The sequence below is a fragment of the Lissotriton vulgaris genome, chromosome 1_1 (genome assembly GCF_964263255.1).
Source record: "Lissotriton vulgaris chromosome 1_1, aLisVul1.2, whole genome shotgun sequence".
NCBI classification, from domain to species: Eukaryota; Metazoa; Chordata; class Amphibia; order Caudata; family Salamandridae; genus Lissotriton; species Lissotriton vulgaris.
In genome coordinates, this window is record NC_141685.1 from 1,587,607,077 (window position 1) to 1,587,632,099 (window position 25,023).

The 25,023-nt window shown below is 46.1% G+C and overlaps 1 protein-coding gene and 1 non-coding gene across 3 annotated transcripts in view; one reads left to right on the top strand and one right to left on the bottom strand.

Moving 5' to 3' along the window:
* Positions 1–25,023, bottom strand: part of CDK17 (cyclin dependent kinase 17) — a 574,256-nt gene that overhangs the window by 458,997 nt on the left and 90,236 nt on the right. The gene's annotated exons all lie outside the window — the stretch shown is intronic.
* LOC147750848 (small nucleolar RNA SNORA57) lies at positions 4,183–4,317 on the top strand. Its single transcript, XR_015300512.1, has one exon. It is a non-coding gene; the product is annotated as a small nucleolar RNA SNORA57 (small nucleolar RNA).

The window sequence follows — 25,023 nt, forward strand, 5'->3', positions numbered from 1 at the left end:
CCCACTCCCCTCCCCCTCTCATAACACCAACAGTCTCTATTTGATCGACCATAACAGGAGAGAGTGCGATATGCCCTTGCTGCTCCCCCTCCCTTGCCCGGCTAAACCTGGGAGACGTGCTGGTTTCCTGACACAAACCCCCTCCCGCCTACCCACCGCCGTTGCAGTCATCTCCTGAACGGCCGATAACGAGGCCGAGTGCCTCTTGCTGTCCCGCCCTCCCCCGCGCTTTCCTCTCCGTGCGGGGGCAGATAAAGCCCGCTGTCCAGATACTAGAGTGGAAAAAGGCTCCCCCACATCAACGCGGCAGCGCTCCCCCCGCCGCACCCCTCTCGCCTTCCCGCAATACCTCCATTTCTATGCCCTCTCCGCCGGATTGCAAACGAAGTACTGGGGCCGCCTTCTTTGAACGCGGGCGGCCCCGCACAATCACAGGTGTCATCCTGGGACACTTGGGCGAAGTGCAGAAAGCCACTGCAGTTGCCACGCCCTCTGAGGCCTGTTTCGCCGGGGGCGGCGGCCCAGCCACGTCCCCAATAACCAAGTCCATGCGCCCTGCTTCGCTCAGGAGCCTGAGGGCTTCGAACACCCCGACATCCTCTGCTGCCATAACTAAAACGCTGCAACCTCGCTACTAAGTAAACAAACCGCGTTAAAATAGCCCCAGAATTTTTTTTCTGACTAAAGCTCCCAGCCATCAGGTCACCAAACCCAAAATGGTGGCTGGGAGCCGAAGCCCAAGGGATTTATACATTGGGCTACAATTGGGCTACAAAGTACAAGCCCAAATACAAAATGTCCGCCTGTGAGCTGCAAACCCCCCCCGCCCCTCCCAAACTGCCCGGGGGCGACCTCCATGCGGTCGGCTACTTCCCGCAAGCCCCCCTTCCCCCCGCTTCCGCCTCTGTCACGTTTCAACCCTTGATCTCAGTTCACCACAAAACGCCTTCTCTTCCAGATAACCTTCACATTGGTTTGTCGCTCTGTCCCTATGAGCAGATTCGGGATGGAAAGCTGCCACCCCCCACCTAAAATTACCCAACGGTTGCTCTCACCACTGATTTCCCACCTTCATAGATTTCATCACCTATGTATGAACAATTTAAGTCTCCGTTTTTTAATAAAGGCTGCCAAACGCATGTTTGTTCTTTCTCTCTACTACGGTTTGTTGAGAGCGACGGGGAATATGAATTGCCCTATAAGTATGTCCAAGTTTGTTTGGAGACAATTAGTATGTGCTTTGAACAGGGTGTTTACCGAACGTTGCTCGTTTGCTTAAGTAAATCTGTCTAAAATATTGTGGTCATACGGATATTAAAGTAATAGCTTGCAGGTGTGTGTTTTACGTCTGTGGGCGCACTCTGCTCGAATTGACAGCCCTGCGATTTAGCATGCCAATATGTTTCAACTTTTAGACATGTGGGTCATTTTATGGCTTCTGCAGAAAATGGGGCGTTGCTTGGTAGAAGCATTGTGTTACTTGTAGGGACCTTTTTTATTCCTCTGTAGTTTTTGCAAATAAAAAACGAACATCGATAAGAGAAAGAAGGTTATATGTAGAAATTACGGATAAAAACTAATTTCCATCTACCGATCTTTGAACCTAGTCTGGATAATTGATATGAAATTCTGGTAAATGAAGTTAGTTATGAACAGAATAACCCCTGTTTTCCGTAGGATGCATAAAAGCCTGTCACATGTAGGCCATATGGCATAAATAACCTAGCAATTATTAGAAAATTAAATAGGGAATACATTTTGAAAAACGTTTGAATATACCGAATTACAGTTACCGCTATAGACACCAATCTAATGCTACATAGTAATATGTTACGCCGATCTCTAGATAATAGCATTTAATGTGTGTTTTACCGTTCAAATTGTCTTTTAAATGTTTTAGAAATATCATGAACTATCGACTATATGAGATATAAATGTTTTCCAACCTCTTTTTCTAACAGTTCGCTCAAAAATACAAGTCTGGCTATGAAGATTTTTATCAAACAAATGATATTTTGTTCAGAAACATTTGATGTATATAATTAACAGAGATGCAATGCACTGTCATTTTGATGTCAACTAAAACATTGTTTTATCTTGTTTAGAAAAGTGGCTGAATATTCATTTGTCCTGATGAAGACAAAAGATATTGTCGAAACGCGTTGACAGACACAGCCCATTCCTCCATAATCAGGGATAATTTTTATTGCTAAACTGTGATGAATTCTTATGATGTGTTAAAGAAGGATTACACTAAGAATCATTAGCTTTTATTGTGTATATCATTTATACAGATCTATATGTATTTATTTTTTTAATATCGGAATTAAAAACTATTTTTTGATATCATTACAGTCCATTGCGCTAATTTCTCGATTTATGTTTATATAATGTGTTTTTAAAAGCCAGTTCTTGTGTTGTGAGTCTGTCTGGGCATATACCTTTGCACAAAAATTGTTTTCCCTGACCCAGGAGCCATATCCTAACCAGGGGGTCCTTGATACCTACATAGGGCTTTGAACACCCTGACATCCTCTGCTGCCATAACTAAAACGCTGCAACCTCGCTACTAAGTAAACAAACCGTGTTAAAATAGCCCCAGAATTTTTTTTCTGACTAAAGCTCCCAGCCATCAGGTCACCAAACCCAAAATGGTGGCTGGGAGCCGAAGCCCAAGGGATTTATACATTGGGCTACAATTGGGCTACAAAGTACAAGCCCAAATACAAAATGTCCGCCTGTGAGCTGCAAACCCCCCCGCCCCTCCCAAACTGCCCGGGGCGACCTCCATGCGGTCGGCTACTTCCCGCAAGCCCCCCTTCCCCCCGCTTCCGCCTCTTGTCACGTTTCAACCCTTGATCTCAGTTCACCACAAAACGCCTTCTCTTCCAGATAACCTTCACATTGGTTTGTCGTTCTGTCCCTATGAGCAGATTCGGGATGGAAAGCTGCCACCCCCCACCTAAAATTACCCAACGGTTGCTCTCACCACTGATTTCCCACCTTCATAGATTTCATCACCTATGTATGAACAATTTAAATCTCCGTTTTTTAATAAAGGCTGCCAAACGCATGTTTGTTCTTTCTCTCTACTACGGTTTGTTGAGAGCGACGGGGAATATGTCCAAGTTTGTTTGGAGACAATTAGTATGTGCTTTGAAAAGGGTGTTTACCGAACGTTGCTCGTTTGCTTAAGTAAATCTGTCTAAAATATTGTGGTCATACGCGATATTAAAGTAATAGCTTGCAGGTGTGTGTTTTACGTCTGTGGGCGCACTCTGCTCGAATTGACAGCCCTGAGATTTAGCATGCCAATATGTTTCAACTTTTAGACATGTGGGTCATTTTATGGCTTCTGCAGAAAATGGGGCGTTGCTTGGTAGAAGCATTGTGTTACTTGTAGGGACCTTTTTTATTCCTCTGTAGTTTTTGCGTAGCACAATGTATCAAAGCATTGGTGTATTTTTTTGTTAAGAGGCGGCTGCTTTGGCTAGTAAGAAGCATACCTTGTCAAGTCACCAGCATTTTAGCTTGTCACTCTTCTCTCTTCTATTCAAGTGCCTGCCGAAATGCCTTCGTAGACTTCAGAGAGAATAACGGCTAATCAAACATTAATTTAAAATAAGTTAATCTACTATTTGCCTTACTCGAATAACTTTCTTTATCGCCTGAGTTTAACCCTCATTTGTTTGTCAAAAGCATGACTGGTATGAAGAGGGGCTGCACCAAAGAGTGGAAAAGAGAGTTAAAAATAATTTATTGCAATAATTATCTCTAAGGTTAGAACCAAAGGACCCAAGCAGCTTAATGCCGCGTGGAATTTAAAATACATCCTCATTGAGTATTGCTCTTTGCCCCAATTCCCTATTTTCAAAGCTTTGGTCCGTTACTCAATGGTTTACACGTTTACACATATAGTAGAAGGCCATCGATTGTCTTCATAAAAATGTGGCATTTGAGCTCCAAAGCAGATCCTGCACCCAGTATCTACTGACATACCGCTCAGTGATCTGTAGTCTACCTTTTTTTTGTTTGTTATATAATATGATTGCTTCAGTTGATTTTCAGTTACGCAGGTGATGATGGCTGTGCCTGGTGTGTGGACGCAAGGGGCAAAGCTATTAAGTCTTTAGTATCATTCATTTTAATATTGTGTCACTCAAGGCGTTCCAGTGTGATGAGCATCCATTTCTTGACATGTCTTGGTTATCCAGTACCATGGTGTGTAATGTTCAGAGGCAGAGAAATTTCCAGTGCTATGTCTTCGGTGCCAGTTGCTCCCATTGGCTGGTTCTATCCTCAATCGCTGGGACACCTTTTATGCCTTTTGCCGTGTACACAGAGTCTTAGAGGATGAAGATGCTAATTATATAAATTGAAACTGTCAATCTTTGTGCTCCATGTGCGGTAATATTTCTTGTGCTTTCAACCTTTTCCTGACTAAATCCTATTGTGATTGATTGCTGTCTTTTTCAGCTGATGAATGAGATGAACAATCAAAACAACGGTGTAAACACCACGGATAGCATTTTTAGATGGGAACAGTGAGTAACAAAATAGGCAAATACAGTCTTAATTGACAACCTGTTTACACCAAAGCTTTGAAATGGTCAATGATAAAATTATTTAAATTCTGATGAAACTATAAAATTGTAAACAGATCTGAAACTATCTGGTGTAAACATTAAGAATTATCCAAATTGTGTCACAATTAAACAAAGATAGCATTTCCTTGCAATTACCCCAATTCCCTCATTCTCCCTGCTCTGCATCAGTTTGTATTTTTACCATCAAGTAAACCACAAAATTCTGGGCCACCTGAATCTCTAGTTGCAGACTTTAAGATTACTTTGCTGCTGCTGTGCCTTGGCTGATACCTTACACTTAATAGCCAGGTTAAATGGGATGTAGTTTCCTATTGCAATAACTTTTTCTATGAAATGGTTGTGGAATTAGACTGAACCAGTCCAATTATCTTCACAAAATTATATAACCTGAAAAATCGTATGACACTTAAGAGTACACTTGGCTTTATCACGCCCTCTAGGTAGGTCTTAACTGTTAAAAGCTCTTTTCTAGTCTTATAAAGTCTTTAAGGTAAATCTTCTAGACTAAACATGTATGTCACCATTTGGGGTGCATCTGCGGTTAAGATCTACTGTGACACCTCACCTATTGATCATTTTGATATTAACTATGATGGTTGTAAAATGATCATGCAGCACTTTAAATACTCTTGAAATATCACCAGTCCCGAAAATCAGCATAAGTGACAAGTCAAATAGGCACAATTTATAATAAAGCCTTTTTGGCTGGTGCTACCATCTTACCACACCTAGTTTCCAGTCCTTTTTACTTTCCTATCTGTTAAGTATTACATCCCATAATGTTTGTGTAAGTTACCAGATCTTTAGCTGCTGCGGAACACTTAACTGTAGTATGGTCCCCCAGAACAATGTCAAGATAATTGGAATATTGAATGGCAGTTAGTAAAGTGCATGTACAATGGCTGCCTGCCTCTGAACTTCAACTCTGAATTGCTTTTTCTCTGTTGAGTGATTTGATGCTGTGTAGTTGTCAACATTAAATGTGAAGGTTTATCCTGAGCTTACTGTTTAAGTATTTGTTTTTACCCGACAATTGTTAAAACAATAAAAACTTGATGTGTCTCATTGAGTTTGATGTCTTCTTTGTGTGTAATGAAAGCTGTAAGATCAATTGAGACTCGTACTAGCTAAATATCAGCATTAGCGTGCTACAAATCTGTTCGTTCACACCCCCAGATGTAATCTTTGCAGAGCCAGGAATGTGTGCTGTCTGAACCCACCCACCTCTGATTTGGAGTGCTGCCTTTCTCTATCCAGGGTGTGGCGTTACAGTCAAAGCTGCTAACTGGGGAACGAGGTTTGAGTTTCTGTGTTGGCTCAACATTCTGTGATTCTGGGCAAATCACTTTTTCTCCCCATCCCTATAAGCAATTGTGTGTGACCTTGTGTAATGGAACTGGTGCTCATGTAAAGTGCTCCAAACACCTTTCAGTAGAATGTGAGCTATATTTTGAAAAGTGCACTAAGATAAAGAACAAACCTTGGCGTAAGGAAAGACACATTGATACCATTTATTGGCTGATTTGTACAAAGTGAAACCAGAAAACCTGAATATATAGTGTCTTCCTCACTCAAATTGTGTTATCAGACATACTATTTATTTCCCTAAAGCTCCATTTTCTTCAGTATCGTGTATAAAAAGCACTTCCAGATATGTGAGTTCAGACTACCAGTTCTACTAAAATGACATTTTAAATTAATACTTCTCAATGCAGTGCTATAAAATGTCTATTAGTGTCAAATCTTCCATGTTAAAGAATAGTAGATGTTGTAGCACCCAGGAAAATGTGCAGAATGACTAAATACTTATAAAGTTCCGAAGGCACGACCTATTGGCTATGCCAATGCTTGTTTCTGATAGCTGCTTCAGCGAGGTTCTGTAAATTGTTGTGACCCTGAAGTGGGCTCTGTGGTCTGAAGGGTCTACTGTTTCCTCACTGGATGGCAAGGTAGTAACTAACAGTGGTGGCACAGTGGCATGTTAGCAGTTGGATAGGCCGTATTCCAGATATCCAGAGTGACAAGCGTAAATAGTTTGGTTCAGTGTAACTGGGCCCTACAACACATCCCTAATTCTGTGTACATCTGTGAATAATGTTTATGTATGTCACAAGTGTGGAAGCAGTATGTGTGCTATGTTAGCCAATGGACACAGGGGAATCCACTGTGTGTTGTTTGTGTTTATGATGCACTCTCAAGATTAAATGAGGAATGTTACTTGTGAAGTGCAAGCTCCTACCCCAAAAAGGGGAACCATGGAACATGTAAAACGGAGAGGAGACATGTCAATTAGGAGCATTTAAACAGCTGTAAGGGCTCTTCAAGAAGAGACATATGTAGGAGAGAGCCGGAGAGATCAAGGTATAGAATGTAACCTTTTTGCAGCCAATAGGATAAAGATCAGTCTCCAATTTGGCTTATCTTCACTGCAGGAAACTGCAAGAGATTAGGGAAAGATATATGAAAAGCTTGAGCAGGTCAATATAAGCAAACCGTTTTCATATCCTTGTAGACAAAACATAGGGCCTTAAAGATGCATCTATATGGAGAGGAAGCCAATGGTGGAAGGGGAGAAGAGGTCGGACTGGCTCCTTACGAAAAAACTTCAAGATCATTGTGAAGCTGCATTCTGCACAATTTGAAGTCTAGTCATAAGAAAAGAAGGGAACCCAAGATCCAGAAAGTTTCCACAGTCCAAACGAGACTAAATCAGTTTTCCAAGATAACACTGGAAGAACGAGGAAGACTTTGCGACTAGATTTTAAAAGACTAAAGCACAGACAACACAACCGAAATCTGTGGGACAAAGGATAGACAGCTATCAAACATCAGGGCAAACGTTTTCGCACATGGATTCAGTCTGGTGGGATAGAATCTAACTCACAGGGCCATCAATTCTGTGACCAACCAGATTATTATGTGGCAAGCAGCAGAATCTCAGTCTAATCTGAGTTAAATTCCAAGAAACTGCATCTCATTCATGCTCGGACTGTCGACCTGCGGAGGTTGTAGCGATGAAAATCTGAGTGTTGTCAGTATAGTAGATGCTGTACTCTAATCAGAGCTTCCTAAAGAGTTATATAAATTTGCTAAATAGGGTGGGGCCGAGAGAAAAACCCTGTGGGATGCGGCAGGGATAGGAGAAATAAAAACTGCTTGAGCAAAAAGGTGGTAAAATAACAGTTAGATCTCACCTCAAGAAATGATTTATGCAAACCCAAGCCGCAAACTGTGATGTTAAGAAGACGTGAAGTGGAGGACTGTGGCAAATGCTGCAGAGAGATCAAGTAGGACCAGGGAGGCAGATCCGCTTTGGGCTAAGAGGGTTCTGAGATCATCAAGTAGGGAAAGGAGCACACACAGTCTCTGTACTGTGGAGTACTTTAAAACAAGACTGCATCTCATCTAGCAGCTGACTGCCTTCAATATTTGCCGACAATTGAAAATGAACAGATTTTTTAATTAACTTGGCTTCAAGTGGAAGAAGAGGGAAGAGTCAAAAATTGGATAAAACATTAAGATCTGCTGAAGGCTTTTGGGGGAGAGGGACTATAAACACATGCTTCCAGCAAGCAGGAACCTCTGCCTTAGTAAGGCCATATTGCAGATGTCCACTAAATGAGGGGATAAGAGGTCTGTGGCCAAAGAAAGGATTTGGAGAAGGCAAGGGTCAGACATCGAGCGAGATTTATTCACAAATAGCAAGTGCTCATACTTGCTATTGTATTAGGAACAAACTCTGATAAACGGGGCCTGAATGTATCAAATTAGCGTCTTTTACAGTAGTCCCAACACCTGTATGCACAAAAGGTTAAAAGCTAAGCCAATTCAATACATTTTATCATGTATGAACAGTACCGGGTTATGGCTCAGGTCAAGTGAATGACTGCCACTATTACAAAATGCTTTTCAGCATACACAAGAGCTTGTTATTGCCACTATTAGTGCCTTCAGTCTAGGAAACATAAAAAAATAGCACATGAAGTGAGAATAAAATGTTGATCTTAACACTTAACAGATAAAACTCTTTGGCTGTCAGGCAGTAATCTCTTAGTCATGGTAGTTCAAGCTTCTTACAGTGGCCTTTAGGTTCTTTCAAATCATCTAATGTGGTCCCTTCTCTCTAAAGGAAGCAATGTTATATAAAGAACTCGAAATCAAACTGTTAAAAGAGAAAGCGTCTTGCTCGATCAAGTGAGATAAACTACAAGGAATGGTACCTAAAGCGTCTACTAAGTTCTCTTACATCACTGTATACCAAGGTCTAGCTGGGTTTTGATGCAGATTTAACTGAGAAGAGGGTGCCAATCTATTATATTGTTATAGAGATAGGTACCACAGAGTGGTCAAACCAAGCAAGGGGCACAGTTGTTTTAATCATTAACTAGTCTAAGGAATGAAAATAAGATCAAGAATAACAGTAGCAGCTGAAGCTTTTGAAGCCAGACCTGAAACGGTGAAGTGGCTATCGGCAACTTCCAACCCTGCACTCAGGTAAGACTAACACTGATGTCATTATGCTCACAGAAACCTGGTTCAGTGCATCCTTCATACTACGTGACCTCTATTGCACAGAAGCACCTGGTAGTGAAGGGGATGGTAGTAGCTCCTATAGGCAAACTGATCAACTCGATACACATACCCAAATCACAGATACGGAACATCTTATACTGGCTAACGGGCATCACAAAGAGTTTTATTAATGCTTTTATTGATTATTGCACTACCTACTGCTCTTGTGATCAGATGTTCCACAGGAAAGTCAATCTCCACTGGGAAAAAGATGAAGCCACCTACTCATCCCTAATCAAAACCTTCCTACCAGACAACTGTCTATTGCAACACTGCCCCTGCTCTACTCACAATAAGGTCTCCACTTCTAAGCTGTTTTTAATAAAGAAACACGTACAAATGTCTAACCCTCTCAAACACCACTCCTGCATGCTTTTCAGCATTATGACGGTAACAACCCCTTTCCCCCAAGTGATAATAAGGACATGCAATGCTAAAATCAAGAGTCCATAGACATACCCACAACAAGCATAGGTAAAGACCAATGCAACTGAATTTAAAGTGCTAATGCATGTAAACACAGACCATGGAGAAACGTGAACATACTATTTGTATTGTGTTGTATTCCCAAAGCCATAAGAAGTGCCACCTGGGGGATTCTGCCATGCACTAGTAGTGTTCCATATAGCTTGTTAGATCTTCAGCTTTAGACTGTTAACCACATGCGTGCAGGGGTTATTTTTGCGCTACGCGGCTTTTTTGCAAAAGCCGCGTTACATGACGAGCTCAGCTCGTCATCAGCACACGACCACCGTGGCTGATGACGAGCTGAGCTCGTCATCAGCATCGAAGGGGTTAAACAGTCAAACAATCTTGAAAATTCTTGAGCAGGCAGGCAAAAGTGGACTGAATAACAATTCCAAAACCATATCAATGTAGCAACGCAAATATATGCAAATGCACACTTAAGATTAGGAAATATTGCACAATAGTGTATTTTATTTTAGTATCTCCAGATACTGTAAACGGCAAGGTCTGTGGGTGGAGACGGAAATGAACATGTGTGCTTGAATACAATAATCCCTCTGCTCAGACACAATTTGCACATGAATGGTGTAGCAGAAGTCATCAACGCCGAGTCATTCAAGCACCGACACAAACTAGCCACAAAGTGTCCAGATTTATGTTTAAAGTATTTTATTCGGCACAACACGTAAGGACAAACAACCAGCTCAAAAAAATGTAGCAGGGCGGAAAAGCACGTGTCCAAGAGTGCTGTTAATAAATGTCCATCCGCCGTCCCCGCCTGCCCTGAAACAGAAGGCTTCGGCCGCCACAACATGTTATGACATTTCCCAAGAAACCCCCCCACCCAACATTCCCCCCCAACACCCAAACTCCCACCCTCCCTTCCCAATCCCACCCCACGTCCAGTGCACAGTCCCTAAGCTCAACACACCTCAGAGCCACAATACTAAGGAGAGAAACTCACAGGGAGATCAAGGGGCAGACTCCACTGGGGCTGGAAGCCTCAAGAGACGGAGATATTTGGGACAGGTAAGTTCCTTAAATTCAGTAAGCAAGAGGGAGTGAAATGGTTGCCAGAGCTCCCTAAACTGGTCCACATCCCCCGCCACTGTGAGGGACAGCTTTTCCATACCCAACACATGCCACAACCTGTGGAGCCAGCCAGTGATAGAAGGGACCGTAGCAGTGTGCCAATGAATCAGGATGTTCTGAACCGCGGAGCCCAGTGTTATTGCTATCTGTCTCCCTCTACGAGAATGAAGGGGATACATTAAATCATTCGGAAGTCCCAGCAAGGTGTAGGCAGGGAAGCGCGGCAGTTCAATTTCAAAAGCGGCATCTATTTCATCCAACACTTCCTTCCAGTAAAGAGCTAGGAGCGGGCAGTCCCACAGTATATGTGTAAGTGTACCCTTATGTCCACATCCCCGCCAACATGCATCCACTTTACTACGGTCAAACTCATGCACTCGTTCTGGTGTATAGTACCAATAGGTAGAGATTTTAGTCAGTGTATCAGTGAGTCCCATGTGGTAGGCCGAGTGCCGCGCTCTATAGGCTATGTGTTCCCATTCCTTAGGGCTCAGTGTCCTCCCCAGCTCCCTCTCCCAACGCTCCCTCCCAGGGTGATAAAGGTGTGTTGCCGGGGGTTGCAATAGCCTGTACAAATCAGTAATCAATTTGGAGTCCGAGGTGCGTGTCATGAGCCAGTGCTCATAAGGGAGAAAAGGCCGATCGGCCGACTCTCTCACTTGCGGGTGGAGGGCCCAATGGCGGGCCTGCATATAATGAAGTCGCTCCGTCTCCGGGAGTGAAAACTCCTGGCAAAGTTGTGGAAAAGGAACCACCCCATCTGGCCCGTAAAGGTGACATAAGGCTCTACACCCCGCCTGTTGCCATCTCGCAAACGCTCCCTTCTCCATCCCTGGGGTGAAGTCTGGATTATCTACCAGCGGAGTAAGCGGTGACGGGAACGTGGAGAGGCCACGTAGAACGCTGGTAGCATCCCACACCCGCAGTGGTACCCTCGTAACAAAGGAGGCATAGAGATTTTTGGGCCGATGAGGGCAGCGCAGGAAGGGGATTTCCTGCAGTGGTCTCCCTGCCACCGCCTGATCCTGGAAGAGCCAGTGCTTATCAGACTCCCACCTACTCCATTCCACCAGGTAACGCAGCTGCGCTGCCTGAAAGTATTTGCGAAAGTCTGGGATACCTAGTCCACCTGCCTCCGGGGCCAGTAGCGAGAGGGCCCTACGCAATCTAGGCTTCTTCCCCTGCCAGACAAACCGAGAAACGTCTGCCTGCAATTGCGAGATCCACCCCACCGGCGGTTGGAGCGGCAGGGCCCGAAAAAGGTACAACACCTGAGGTAAAATCGTCATTTTGACAGCAGCAATCCTGCCAAGCCAGGAAAAGGTGCCCCGACTCCATCGGCCCAGCTCCTCCTTGATCTTGGCACCCAGGGCCCGATAATTTGCCGACACCATCGCCGTCAAGGTAGGTGCAATCTGGATCCCCAGATAGGGCACTGCTCTCGAAGACCATAGCATGGGGAACCGCTGTTGCAAACAGGCCCTAGTGACCGGGTCAAGGGAGATATCCAGCGCTATCGACTTCCCCATGTTCATCCGAAACCCGGATACCGCGCCAAAAGAGGACAGTTCTTCCATGCATGCTGGCAGAGCTACGGCGGGTTTGTCAATGGACAAAATAACATCATCCGCGTAAAGGCTGATAGCGTGCTTGAATGCCCCCATCTGGATGCCGGTCACTAGAGGGTTATCGCGCATCCGCTGGGCAAAGGGCTCCATGTAGAGCGCAAAAAGCAGTGGTGAAAGCGGGCACCCCTGCCTGGTGCCCCGTTCAATGTCGAAAGAGTTAGAAGCGTGCCCATTGACACGGACCACCGCCGACGGACGAATGTAACAGTTAAGGATCATGGAGCGGAACTTTTCTCCTATCCCTGCCTTCATAAGCACCCGCTCCAGATAAGGCCAGTGGACACGGTCAAACGCCTTCTCTGCGTCCACCGCCAGCATCATTCGTTCCCCCAGAATCCGGGAAGCCTTTTCTAGTAAATGAACAATTCGTTTCGTGTTGTCCACCGTCTGCCTTCCCGGGACAAAACCCGCCTGATCAGGATCGATGAGGCCGGGCAAATGGAGAGCCAATCTAGCAGCAAGGATCCCCGTATATAATTTTAAATCAATATTCAGAAGGGAGATCGGCCGATATGACCCACATTGCTTGGGATCCTTACCGGGTTTAGGGATAACCGAGATCGAGGCTCTGAGCAGATCAGGCGGAATGGCCCCGGGCTCCGCAAAGGAGTTGAAAAGGCGCGTCAGGATGGGCGCCAGCGTCGTGCAAAATGTCTTATAATACAACGCAATGTAGCCATCCGGGCCCGGCGCCTTGCCGTGTTTGAGTCGGGCAATGGCGGAAACTACTTCCTCAATCCTAATATCCCTGTCTAGATAATCCGCCTGTATAGGTTCCAGAGAGGGAAGTGTAATCGAGGTCAGATAAGCGTCCATCGCTTCCTCATCCGGGGGTTCCCCAGCATAGAGGTCTTTGTAAAAACCTCGGAAGACGGCCGCTATCCGCTCGTCTTCAGTGACCGGCAGTCCCGTCGGGTCAGAGATCTCCTTAACCTGCTGGTTCTGTCGCATCACTCGGAGCCTAGTTGCCAACAACCTGCCACAGCGGTCCCCTCCGGTATAAAAGGCGTGTCGCAACCGCAAAGCGGCGTACTCCGCCCGGTCAAGGTCCAGGGCCGCCAAGAGCTTCCGTGCTTCCTTGAGCTGTCGCCAAATTCGGGGGGCCCCGGTTCTGCGATGGATCTGTTCTAGTTCCCGAACACGATCTGTAAGTTCATCTCTCTTGGCCTGCCGCTCCCTATTATCCGCCGAGGAAATCGCTATAAATTCCCCTCTGATGACCGCCTTCAACGCCGCCCACTGCGTGGCCCGACTAGTGTCCGCATTATCATTATGAGATTGAAAGTCCTGAATCGACTTTTCAATGCGGGCCACCACCTCTGCCCTATGTAGCAGCGTATCACGGAGGCGCCACGTCCGTGGGCGGGGCGCTGTCGGGGGCATAGTTAACAGGGCCTCGACCGGGGCATGGTCCGAGAGGGAGATCACACCTATTTCTGATCCAGAGGCCAACGCCTTCACCGGAGAGGTCACCAAAAGGTGATCTAGCCGCGCGTACGTTTTGTGCGCATGAGAATAGTACGAATATTCCCTATCTGTCGGGTGCAGATGTCGCCACAGATCAAGGAGGTCCACCTCCTCCAACTGAGCCTTACGGTCCGCCGAGAGTTCACCGACCTGAGGGGAACGCTGCGCCAACCTATCTAGTGCAGAGTCGAAAACAATATTGAAGTCACCCCCGAGGATGATATGTCTATCTTGGGAAGAGGTGACCTCCTCGACCGCCGCCTGTAGAAAGCGGTCCTGTCGTTCATTAGGACTATAGAGGGACCCTATTGTAAAGAAAAGACCCCCGATCCGAAAACGATAAGCCAGTAACCTACCCTTTTGTTCAGCAAATTTGTGGAGAACCTCCCCTTGGAAGCGCCGCGCTACCAGAATCGCCACCCCAGCTGTTTTAGTGGTGCACGAGGAAAAGAATTGTGAGGGGAACTTGTGTGAACGGAGTCTGTGTGTGTCCTGTGACAGTAAGTGCGTCTCCTGGAGGAGACAGATATCCGCCTGTGTGTTCTCTAAAAGTGAAAGGATGGCCCGCCTCTTCACAGGATTGTTCAAACCCCTGACATTCAGGGTCACTACTTTACAAGTGGTCGGGGACATGAGCGTTGGTGTAGTAGAAAGCAACAAGGACCCACCGCCAGAACGGGAGAACAAGAGTGTCGCTTAGCCCGTGGTGCAGCAGAGCACTACGCTGAGAGCTTTGACACAAAAAGCAAGCAGGTCCGAGCAGACCACAAAGCAGACCACCCATCCAGCAGCTCACCGCCCTCCAAAAGCACCCAACGATCCCCCCTACCTCTCCCCGATGCCCATGCCAAGCAAAGAGGCAATCCGCCTCGCAGAAGCCATAGCCAAATAACAGCAGAACAAAAAGCACATACAATGTCAACACGACTAGGAACCCCTGTGTGCACTGGACGACCCTCCCTTCCCCCCCCAAACCCCCAAACCCCGTCTCCCATTCCGCTCCCCAACTCCCCTGAACCCCCCCAACTGACCCCCGGTCTCCCCACCCACCCTCCTGCATCCAGCACCCTCCCACAACTGGGACCAGATCAACAACTTCAAACATCCCTCCCTCTACCCCCCCAAAAAACTGTAGACCCATTGTCCCAGTCTGGTCCTTATCGGACAAGCCTGCGGAAAGTCAGGAAAAGTGGACGTCCAGCCACCTCGCACCCCTCCGCTCCCCCCACCCCCCCCAGAACCCTCAAACCTGCAGCTCCACCACATCGATGTCGATCTCCCCCCGGAGTTCACTTAAGCTGTGAGCGCCACCTCCGTTGCAATAGCAGCTCCAGTTCCATCCTGCACCGCTGGGTCCGACTCTGCCTGGGCCGCAGGAGAGCCCGGCCGTGTCGAGGAAACAGACGATCGTCGGCCGGGGATTGTCTGCCATCCGTCTCTGGTGATACGGCTCCTGTGTGGCGTGTGAGCTCCGTCCTCAGTGGCAGTAATCCCCAGCACACCACACGTATCCTGAAGAGAACGCAACTGGTGCAAGGTTCCATTCCACCTAAAAATGAGCCGGAAGGGATGTCCCCAGGAGTACTGAGTGCCATGCTCCCTGAGAAAGTCGGTCGCAATTTTAAAAGCTTTGCGTTTTTGCAGAGTGGATGCCGCCAGGTCCTGATAGAGAGCTACCCGGTGGCCTCTGAACTCCAGGGAGGGTCTCCTCCGAGCCTCCCTCAGGATCCGTTCCTTCAAGGGATAGTCTGGCAGGAAAGCCAAGATGTCGGGAGGAGGCGCTGAATTTCGGCGTTGCAGGCCCACCCTGTGAGCCCTGTCAATCCGAATAGCGAAATCAGCCGGTTCCCCCAGCACCTCTCTGAACAGCTCACCAAGGTAGGCCGCCACATCCTCCCCCTCTTCTCGGGACGGAATGCCCCGGACGCGGATGTTGTTTCTCCTGGAGCGATTTTCAAGGTCCTCCGTGTGCGTTTGCAGGTCAAGGTGCTGTTCCCGGAGTCGGATGACCTCCTGCTGCAATTGCGCGATCTCTTCGTCCCTGGCATGGCCCGCGTCTTCCACCGTGGACACTCTGTCACCTAGACCGTCCACTTCCCTCCGTATCTCTCGGACCTCACCTGCGACCTCCTGTTTGAGCGTCTGAAAGTCGTCCCTCAATGAGCTGAAGAGGGACTCCAGGAAGGACCTTGTGACCGGGGGTTCTCCTCCATTCGCCTCCTGGGCAGTACTCGGGTGGGGTGGGGATGGCTGACCCCGGTCCTGTCTCGCAGTGCTCCGGTGCAGCATCTCCGGCAATGTGCGATCTCCCTTCCGGGTCCCTTTGTTATTCGACATACTGGCCACCGACGTGTTCCTCCTGGAAGCTCAGTAGTCCAATCCCTGGAGCAACTTAGAAGCCGAGCTGGCGGACTCCCACTCCGTCCACCAATGACCTATGGGGCCGGCCTGCCCTACTGACCAGCGGTCCGCTCCCTCAATGACTGGCCGCCGTCCAGGCCCTTAGCACCACTCAGCCCGGCGGCGCTCCCTCCTCTCGCTCCACAAGCCCCGCGCATTCAGAGCAGGGTCAGGGTCCAGGGACGGCGGAGCTCACGTTGAGTGCGACCACTCAGCCCTCCATCTTGGCCACGCCCCCAAGTGTCCAGATTTAGAGGATATCTGAACTACCACTGTGTCTGGCTGACAGACTCAAGACCAAATCCCTGCAGGTCGGTTGACTTACGGCTGCTTTGCTGGTCATCCCAAAGCCAAGGCTTCCAAAAGACCTCTCAAATAATACATGTCTTTTTGAAACCATAAAGCTCAACACACAAGATGAGGACAGGGCAAAAAGTCCTGCACCAGTCAAGGTACCTTATCTAGGCTATATTTCCTATCTTGAGATTGGTGCAAAGGGCCTGTGGCAAGGCCTCCATGTGCCTCAAAGAAATGACATACAAGTCACTTGAACAAATTAAACAAAGGTTGGCCCAGCACTCAAATAAGTGAAATATGAGTGACTATTGATAATAAACCTTATTCACAATGCAGTCCGTCAAGATCTTCCCAATCAAAGAAAGGCACTAGTAGATTTTCATTGTAGATACAAAAATTATTTTTTTCTTTATTGATATACAGGTTCATAAAATCCATGATGAACCTGTATATCAATAAAGAATAAAATAATGTTTGTATCTACGGTCAAAATACACCAGTGCCTTTCTTTGATTGGGAAAATCTTGACAGACTGCGTTTTGCTGCATTGTGAATAAGGTTTATTATCAATCGTCACTCATATTTGAGTGCTGGGCCAACCTTTGTTTCTTTATGAAACCAGTTCAGAATCCTTCCGGTTTTAATAGGCTGGGCGCAAGGCAGTTGGAAAAGTTAAATAAATGACCAATCTACACTTACTTACCAAACCACCAAAGTTGTTATTCAAACATTAACAAACTAGTGTTTTTCACTTCTGTATAATGAAGTATTCTCTTGGTGTTCAATTAAATTCACAGCAGCCGTCCAAGCCTCGCTCGCACACAGAACTGGCACAACACAAAGTAGTTATAAACCCTTCCATCATTCGCGCATACAACTGGTCAATCGAGGCAGCAGAAGCTTCTAGCACGCCGATCAGGTAAACCACAGAAGGAGCAGTGCAAGCTTCTGACCCATACCTCATACAGAATAAAGTATACCTCATACAGAATAAAGTATAGCTTGTGTGGCTGGTGTGCAAGATTCCCAGGCATGCACAGCTAACAAGTTAAGAAAGGACAGTAGCCTTACAAGCTTCCTTAAGCACAATGAATGGGTACAGTATGGGCAGGAGTAGTACAAGCTTCCTTAGAGACAATGAATGGGCAGCAGCAGTACAAGCTTCCTTAAGCACAATGAATGGATAAAGTGTGGGCAGGAACAGTACAAGCTTCCTTAAACACAATGAATGGGTACAGTATGGGCCGCAGCAGTACAAGCGTCCTTCGACACAATGAATCGGTACAGTATGGGCAGGAGTAGTACAAGCTTCCTTAGAGACAATGAATGGGCAGCAGCAGTACAAGATTCCTTAAACACAATAAATGGATAAAGTGTGGGCAGGAGCAGTACAAGCTTCCTTCGACACAATGAATGGGCACAGAAAGGGCAGCAGCAGTACAAGCTTCCTTCGACACAATGAATGGGTACAGTATGGACAGCAGCAGTACAAGCTTCCTTTCACACAATGAATGGGTGCAGTATGGGCAGGAGCAGTGCCAGCATCCCCCACAAATGTAAAGCAAAAGCAACAACACAGAAAGAACAGATTCAGCATGGGGAGCAGCTGTCCAATGCATCTCCACTAGCACACAGGTGAAGTACGCTACTAGCACACAGGCAGAGTACAATAGCAGCAGAGCAAGTTTCGCACACATCCCCCAAGAACATTTACCACTTGTGCAGATGGTGTGCAAGCCTCACTAATACTTACAAGTAACAAAGTGCAGGTAGCATATGTGTAAGCCGTACTTTGATCGTTACTTGAAAGACTCAGCAGCAATATTTACACATACACACACCAAACACAACCACACATACACACAGGTATAGAATAGGCAGAAACAGTGCAAGAGTACATAACACACAAAAAATACATCCTAGAAAAAGTCCTGGCTTCCTTAACCCACCTATGTGGCACAACATGTATGGAAGCATGTCCAACTTCCCTCCCAAGCAGTTTAAGTTCAGTATGGGCTCCAGAAGTGCAAATTAGTTTTGTTTTTTTGATTTTGCCAATTGTGTGGTTACTAAAGATAAAAAAACGTTCTTGCTGACCTACAACAAAATTACTTAAGTTATTGTTGTACACAGAGTAGTCCTAAAGATTAAGGCCCCTTTGAAACAACTCATCATTCAAAAACCTCCTAATCTTTTCTGTACATTTTTGTGCATTATCATATCCAAATTGTAATAAAAATGAAGGCTGTTCATCAACCGCTAACCCACAGTGCTATCTACTACGTTTTGTCAAGACTTTATGCACAATTATATCAAACGTCACCTATCAGGCACTTTCTACTATGAAGAACACCAATTTCACTTTAACAAAACTCTGTAGTGACGCACAGTTACATATCAAGGATGCCAGGGACCAAGCATTCACTTCTACCAATGACCTGACGCCACAGGAAACCAATTATTTTAGCCCCTCCTTTACTGTCTCACCACAACCATTTGTTTTAAGTCTCTTCTATATCCTTTCCACGCAGTCCTGTCTTCCTTCTCCCACAAAACATCCTCCTTTAAGAATTCCACACCCTGGTTTAGGTTTCAGGAGACTATGTCCACAGCCCAGGAAGGGGTGAAAAGGTTACCATTTCAGATTTCTCAATCCATAAATCTTGCTGAATTTTATCATTACCAGGGACCGCTTGTCTCAGAATAGCACTACTACAGAACCCCCAATACTACAAAATACTGGAACGAAAAAGAAGGTTTTCCACACACCTCAAATCTGGCATGCAAGTACACGCAGTACTCAACATCTGTTCAAACTGTAAGACTTCCAAGGCCCCTAACTTCTGGCCAGAAGACTCCCCTGCTCTTTCAGTATCCATAGCCACATACAGCAGCGCTGATGTTCTTCGATTCAGACCTGCAGTACATCATCAGTTCCAGTACATGCACCTGGACTGAACTTTGTCACTGCATCTCAAGGCCCGAATGAGTGGATGAAGTATTTAGTGAGTCACTTATCATCCCAGTGAATAAAAAAAACTATTTGAATATTTTCGTGAATTCACTGGTAAACCATTGTATGAAAAGGGTCCTGAATGACATATGTGAGCTGAATGTAACAAAAGTTTAGGACAGCGACCACAAATCCTTCTCTTCAGCTAGAAAAACCAACGTCCTCCACTGAGATATATCTCCAATGAACATCAGAGAATTAATACTACTAAAAAATGTGTCTGCAATACCTCGACCTCCTCACCCCACCAGGCTTCTCAATCATTCTCTGTGACTGCAAGGAGCGCAGGGGTGGTGGAGTAGCCATCATACACAAAAGTGACCTTTGCCTAACTCCCTTCCGCACTAATAAATACCCGACTTTTGAACATTTCAACTCTCCTCTAAAGGCCTCAACCCCACCAAACTTCACCTCAACTGTCACCCATCCGGTAACAACCCACAATTCCTTGAAGACTCAACTGACCTAATACTGCAAAGCTCACAAAAAGGTAGCACAGACATTATACTAGGAAACCTAAACCTGCACCTAAATAATGCTGAAGATTCTATAGAGCAAACCCTATCAACCCTTCTGGAAGAAAAAGAAAAATATGCAATCACTCCCATCCATCACTGCATTGAACAAAATCATAATATAGGCTCGACCTTTGATGCAAACACAACACCCTATTCCTCCACTCTATCCTACCATCCGACTGGACTGATATCCATCTAATCCTCTACGAGCTAAAACAACCCTTCTCTTTTTCCAAACACTCGATTATTTACTCTACTAAGTGCTGCGAAGAATTTGCAACATTTTTTCTGAAAAAAAGAACCAACATTAAACTCTCTCTTAAACCACCCACCTCCCAACCCTGCACCAATGATGCTCCTCTATGTGAAAGGGGTCCTCCCAAAACCATACCTCCGAATGATGATGGCCCGTCGCAACACAGTCCACCAACCTCAACCCCTTGCAATTGAAAAACAGTGCTTCCTGTACGGCATTGAACCGGATCCCAGAAGTAGTAGTCCTCATATTACTCACAAGCATGAAGTAGACATTGCACATCTCTGACCCGCTCCGTGTGGCACTTGTAAATAATCACAGCCCCATCATCTCTCCTGTATCAACCCAAATCATTAACTCCTTCCTATCTAGCAGCTCCAGGCTGGCTCCCCTCAAACTCGGCCAAATGACCTCCCTCATCAAAAAGCCAGAGGCCGACCAGAACGGATGCAACAATTATAGACCTATCACTAACCTCCTGCTCCTCATCAAAATTATTAAAAAATGTGTCCTTGCACAACTCAACAACCACACAGAAAAATACAACTAATACGACAACTTTAAATCAGGGTTCGGGAAAGGCTGCAGTACAGAGACTGCAATGCTACACAGATCTTTGGGTGGTGGTCAAGCCTGCCCCCCAGTCCTCCTGGACATTATGGTTGCCTTTGATACGGTCTCTTGCAACGTGCAGGCATCAATAGAACTGTTCATCAGTGGTTTGCGTCTTTCCTAACACAACACTCACAGATAAAAACAACTCAAGGTCTAAAACAACACCAATCTAACAAGGAGTCCCACAAAGGTCAATCCTGTCTCCTGCCCTATTCAACCTATATATAGAAACCCTTGCAATAATCCTTAAACAAGCCGGAATTGCCTACAACCTCAAAGCAGATGACACCCAACTCTACATGGAAATTTCATCAGTCAAAGACATCCAGCACTTAAAAAGCACTCTCGCAACAATTCAATCCATGCTGACCAGCAACATCCTGAAGCTCAACCCAAACAAAACTATACTCCTTTGCATCTAAGCCAAAGAAAAATCCTTTCCTGTAGATATCCGGCTCGATAACCTCACTGCTTTAAACTGCTAACTATCCATCTCCAACTCAGTTAAATTACTGGGGATTACACTGGACACCTGAGCATTAAAGAGCATGTTACTGGCTCTGCCAAAAGTGGCTTCAACACGCTGAAACATCTTTAAAAAGTCAAACATGCAACCCCTCTGAAGACCTAAAGACTGTTGTGCATTCCCTAGTCCTGCCCAAACTAGACTGCAGTAACACGATTATGAGCACCCCAAAAACACATCTAGCCCCCTTGAAGGCCATACTCCACGCAGCAGCTAGATTACCATCAGGGGAGAGTCGCTACGATCACATCACTCCCACTCTCAAGAAACTCAACTGCTACCAAAGCTAGAGCTATACTCAAAACGGCTTGCATAACCCACAAAGCTCTAAACAAGGAAACACCAGTCTGTCTCACAAATAAATGATAAAAAGTTGGTCAAGAGAGACCTCTGCGAAGATCTCCCAGCCTACTCTTGATTCCAGCAAAATTTAAGAAAGAGAAATCTCGCACCCGCTCATTCTCCGGAAATGCTCCCAGAATCTGGAACTCACTGCCTCAAGATTTACGGAACAATGAATCATTCTCACACAAAGAAGAAACTGAAACGTCTTCTCTACAACAAATATCTAAACGCTCCTCCTTAAACCATCCAGCTGGTCTGTTAATGTTCACCCCATAAATAAATCTGAGCATCAATAACTAAGCAAAAACGGTGCCTCTTCTCTCCCACTCCCTGCACAACACCCTACTTTAGCTGCCTCCGAATGTGTATCATCCACCTGTTTCACGGTCTGTTGAAAATGCCCTTTCCTTATTGTGTTATGTATGTTATATAAACCACTTGTAGCTTGGGGTCAGTGGCGCAAGTAAATCTTGTTCCATATGGATGGATTTTTAATTCTATGTTTGAATACTATGGCAGCAGTTGTGCTTGTAAACTATTCTTAAATGATGAAGCACAAAAATAATACTTTAATCTTGCTCAAAATCTTTATTTGCTATTATGAAACAGTCCTCCCTAAGGTGAGCCATTATTAGGATGCTCTTTTGATCAAACGTTAAAATGTCATACTGTCCCTACTAGAGAACAAAGCCTAGGCAAAGTCAATAGTTGCTGCCTTTATAACGTGAGTGCAAAGCTACAGACTTTGCCAATCCTTGTTTGTAAAGCATTGTTTAAAAAAAGTAAAAGAAAAGACATTTCAGAACACAGGAGGAAAAGTAAATGCATACCTTAAGGTATTTGAAAAGTGTACATTGAATTCAATATTCTCCATTTTTAGGTTTCGCCTCGCCGAAGATGCGCTCTGCGCATCTTTTCGGCGCAGGCGAAATCCTGTTGAGAACCGTAGGGTGGCTTGGTTCGGCCCTCGTCCTTGATTGGCTGGCTCCGTAAACGGAGCCTTGCCATTGGACGAGGGGCCTGTCCGTCAATGCCGGACCAGACACGGGGGCGTTCCCGACATTCTTTGGCTTTTGCCGACGTCACGGGACGCCGGGAACGCCCCCGTGTCTGGTCCGGCATTGCCGGCACTTCTACGTCTCTCCTGCCCCGTGTCGCATCTGTCCCCGGAGAAAAGCCGCCACCGAGACTATCATCGGGCTCGGGGCCCGCAACGTTTGTTTCCCCCCTTGGTTTTGGGGTTGCCAGCCTGCCTGCAAGTGCCAAGGTATTGTTGATATCCCCCGCGGTGCGAGCCGCCCCTTCCCGCTGACTCGCACCGCTCTGTGTCTCTCTGCCTGCCTGCAGCTCCGCGCTGCGAGAGCGCTCCAGCCCCTCCCGCTGGAATCCTTTAGCGGTCGGGTCCAGCAGGCTGCAAACGAAGCCCCCGCCCGCGTGACTGAGGCGGCGCTGGGTCCTTGGGCCTTCCCTCCCCCTGGATAGCCCTGAGGTCGGTGGTTCCCCCCCGAGTGGGTCCTGTAGCCCAGGGGGGCCATCCGCTCTACAAGACCCGACCGGGCCGATCGCGTCTCACGCGGGAAGCGTGAGACTTGGCAGGGAGTCGGGATTTCACCCGTCCAAGGCACCGTATTACTATCGTTTATGGCGGCATGTTGTATAGCCTTGGTTGTGCCCCAATGTGCTAGTGCGAGGTTCATGTGCCCCATTAAAAGCAAAATTGCTATCTCTAACATGTCCAGTTTAGTATATATGTTGGAAACGGGCACACCACATAACTCTGCCATCCCTGGATAGGTGTGACCACACCTACACTTATGGGAGCCTTCAGGGTCAACATGTGGAGCCAGTGTGTAGGGTGCGCCTATCCAGATACTAACAGCCAAATTCCTATTACTTTGACGTCACCCCACTCTTTATTAGGGGGGAAATTAAATCCTTTATCAGGAAGGCTTCGAGCAAAGGGGTGCACAAAGAATGCATCCCTGGGCATTTTCGCCTCTGTTTATACTACAGTAAGGGTAGCTGCACCCCCTCATCTTAGTATTCTCAGAGTGCCGTGGAGAGGCAGAAATCGGTGCATAGGGCTGGTGCTATCTTTGGACACTATTAATGATTTCACTTTTTACTTGCCTTACTTATGATGAAAAACAAGACAAAATAAAGCCAAAACTTGTGAATTGTAGTACTACACAAAGTGACTTAAAGAGAACTAATGAAAGCATTCAATGGCATTTCATTTTTTTAAAGATAATGTTGTTCTTCTAATGGCATTATTGTAAGCAACCAGTGTTGCCTCATTCAGGCTTAGTACTGCATAGTGGTGGGTAGAATGGATATTGGAAAACTGGTATTAAGTCAGTTAGTCATGGAATAATTATGCTGTAAATCACAAAATAATCACTCCACAGGGAGGGTTTGATTAATATTGGGAGATGGGTGGTGGGGGAGGGGGGGGGGGGGGGGTTCTGTATTGAAACAAGAGATTTTGACCCAAAATATGGAACTATTAGGAAAGTTGCTTTTAATTTTTTTTATTGAAAAGGTAAGGGCAGAAAAGATCATCGTAGAACCTAGAAATGTGAAACTAAAATATTTTCGTCTCCGTTCACGAGACTTCTTGTGCATCTGAATTTCACTTCACAGGCACACCGAATGTGCCATATGCAGGCACAGATCCACAAAGATGTGCAGAAGTAGCAATGTATTGAAATCGACAATTTCTCTATATGTCTATGCATATAAGATGAGGATTTTTCTGAATCCATAAATATGCACTGGATTTTGCATTTTGGAGCGCTAAGTCTGCGATGTGTACATTACGTTTTTTTGTGAGTCGGCCCCTGTTGCCTGCTTGTGCGTCCGTGTGCCCCTGTTGCCTGCTTGTGCCTCAGTGTGCCCCTGTTGCCTGCTTGTGCCATGTGGGTGTGTGTGGAGGGCTCTGTGTGGCTGTGTGTGTGGGGAGGTTTGTGTGGCTGTGTGTGTGGGGAGCTTTGTGTGGCTGTGTGTGTGGGGAGCTTTGTGTGGCTGTGTGTGTGGGGAGCTTTGTGCGGCTGTGTGTGTGGGGAGCTTTGTGCGGCTGTGTGTGTGGGGAGCTTTGTGTGGCTGTGTGTGTGGGGGGGGCTCTGTGTGTGTCATTTGCGAGAGATAAAGCTAGTGGCATTGTAAATGACAATGCCATTTATTTATGTTAAAAAATACATAAATAAAAATAATGTCAAG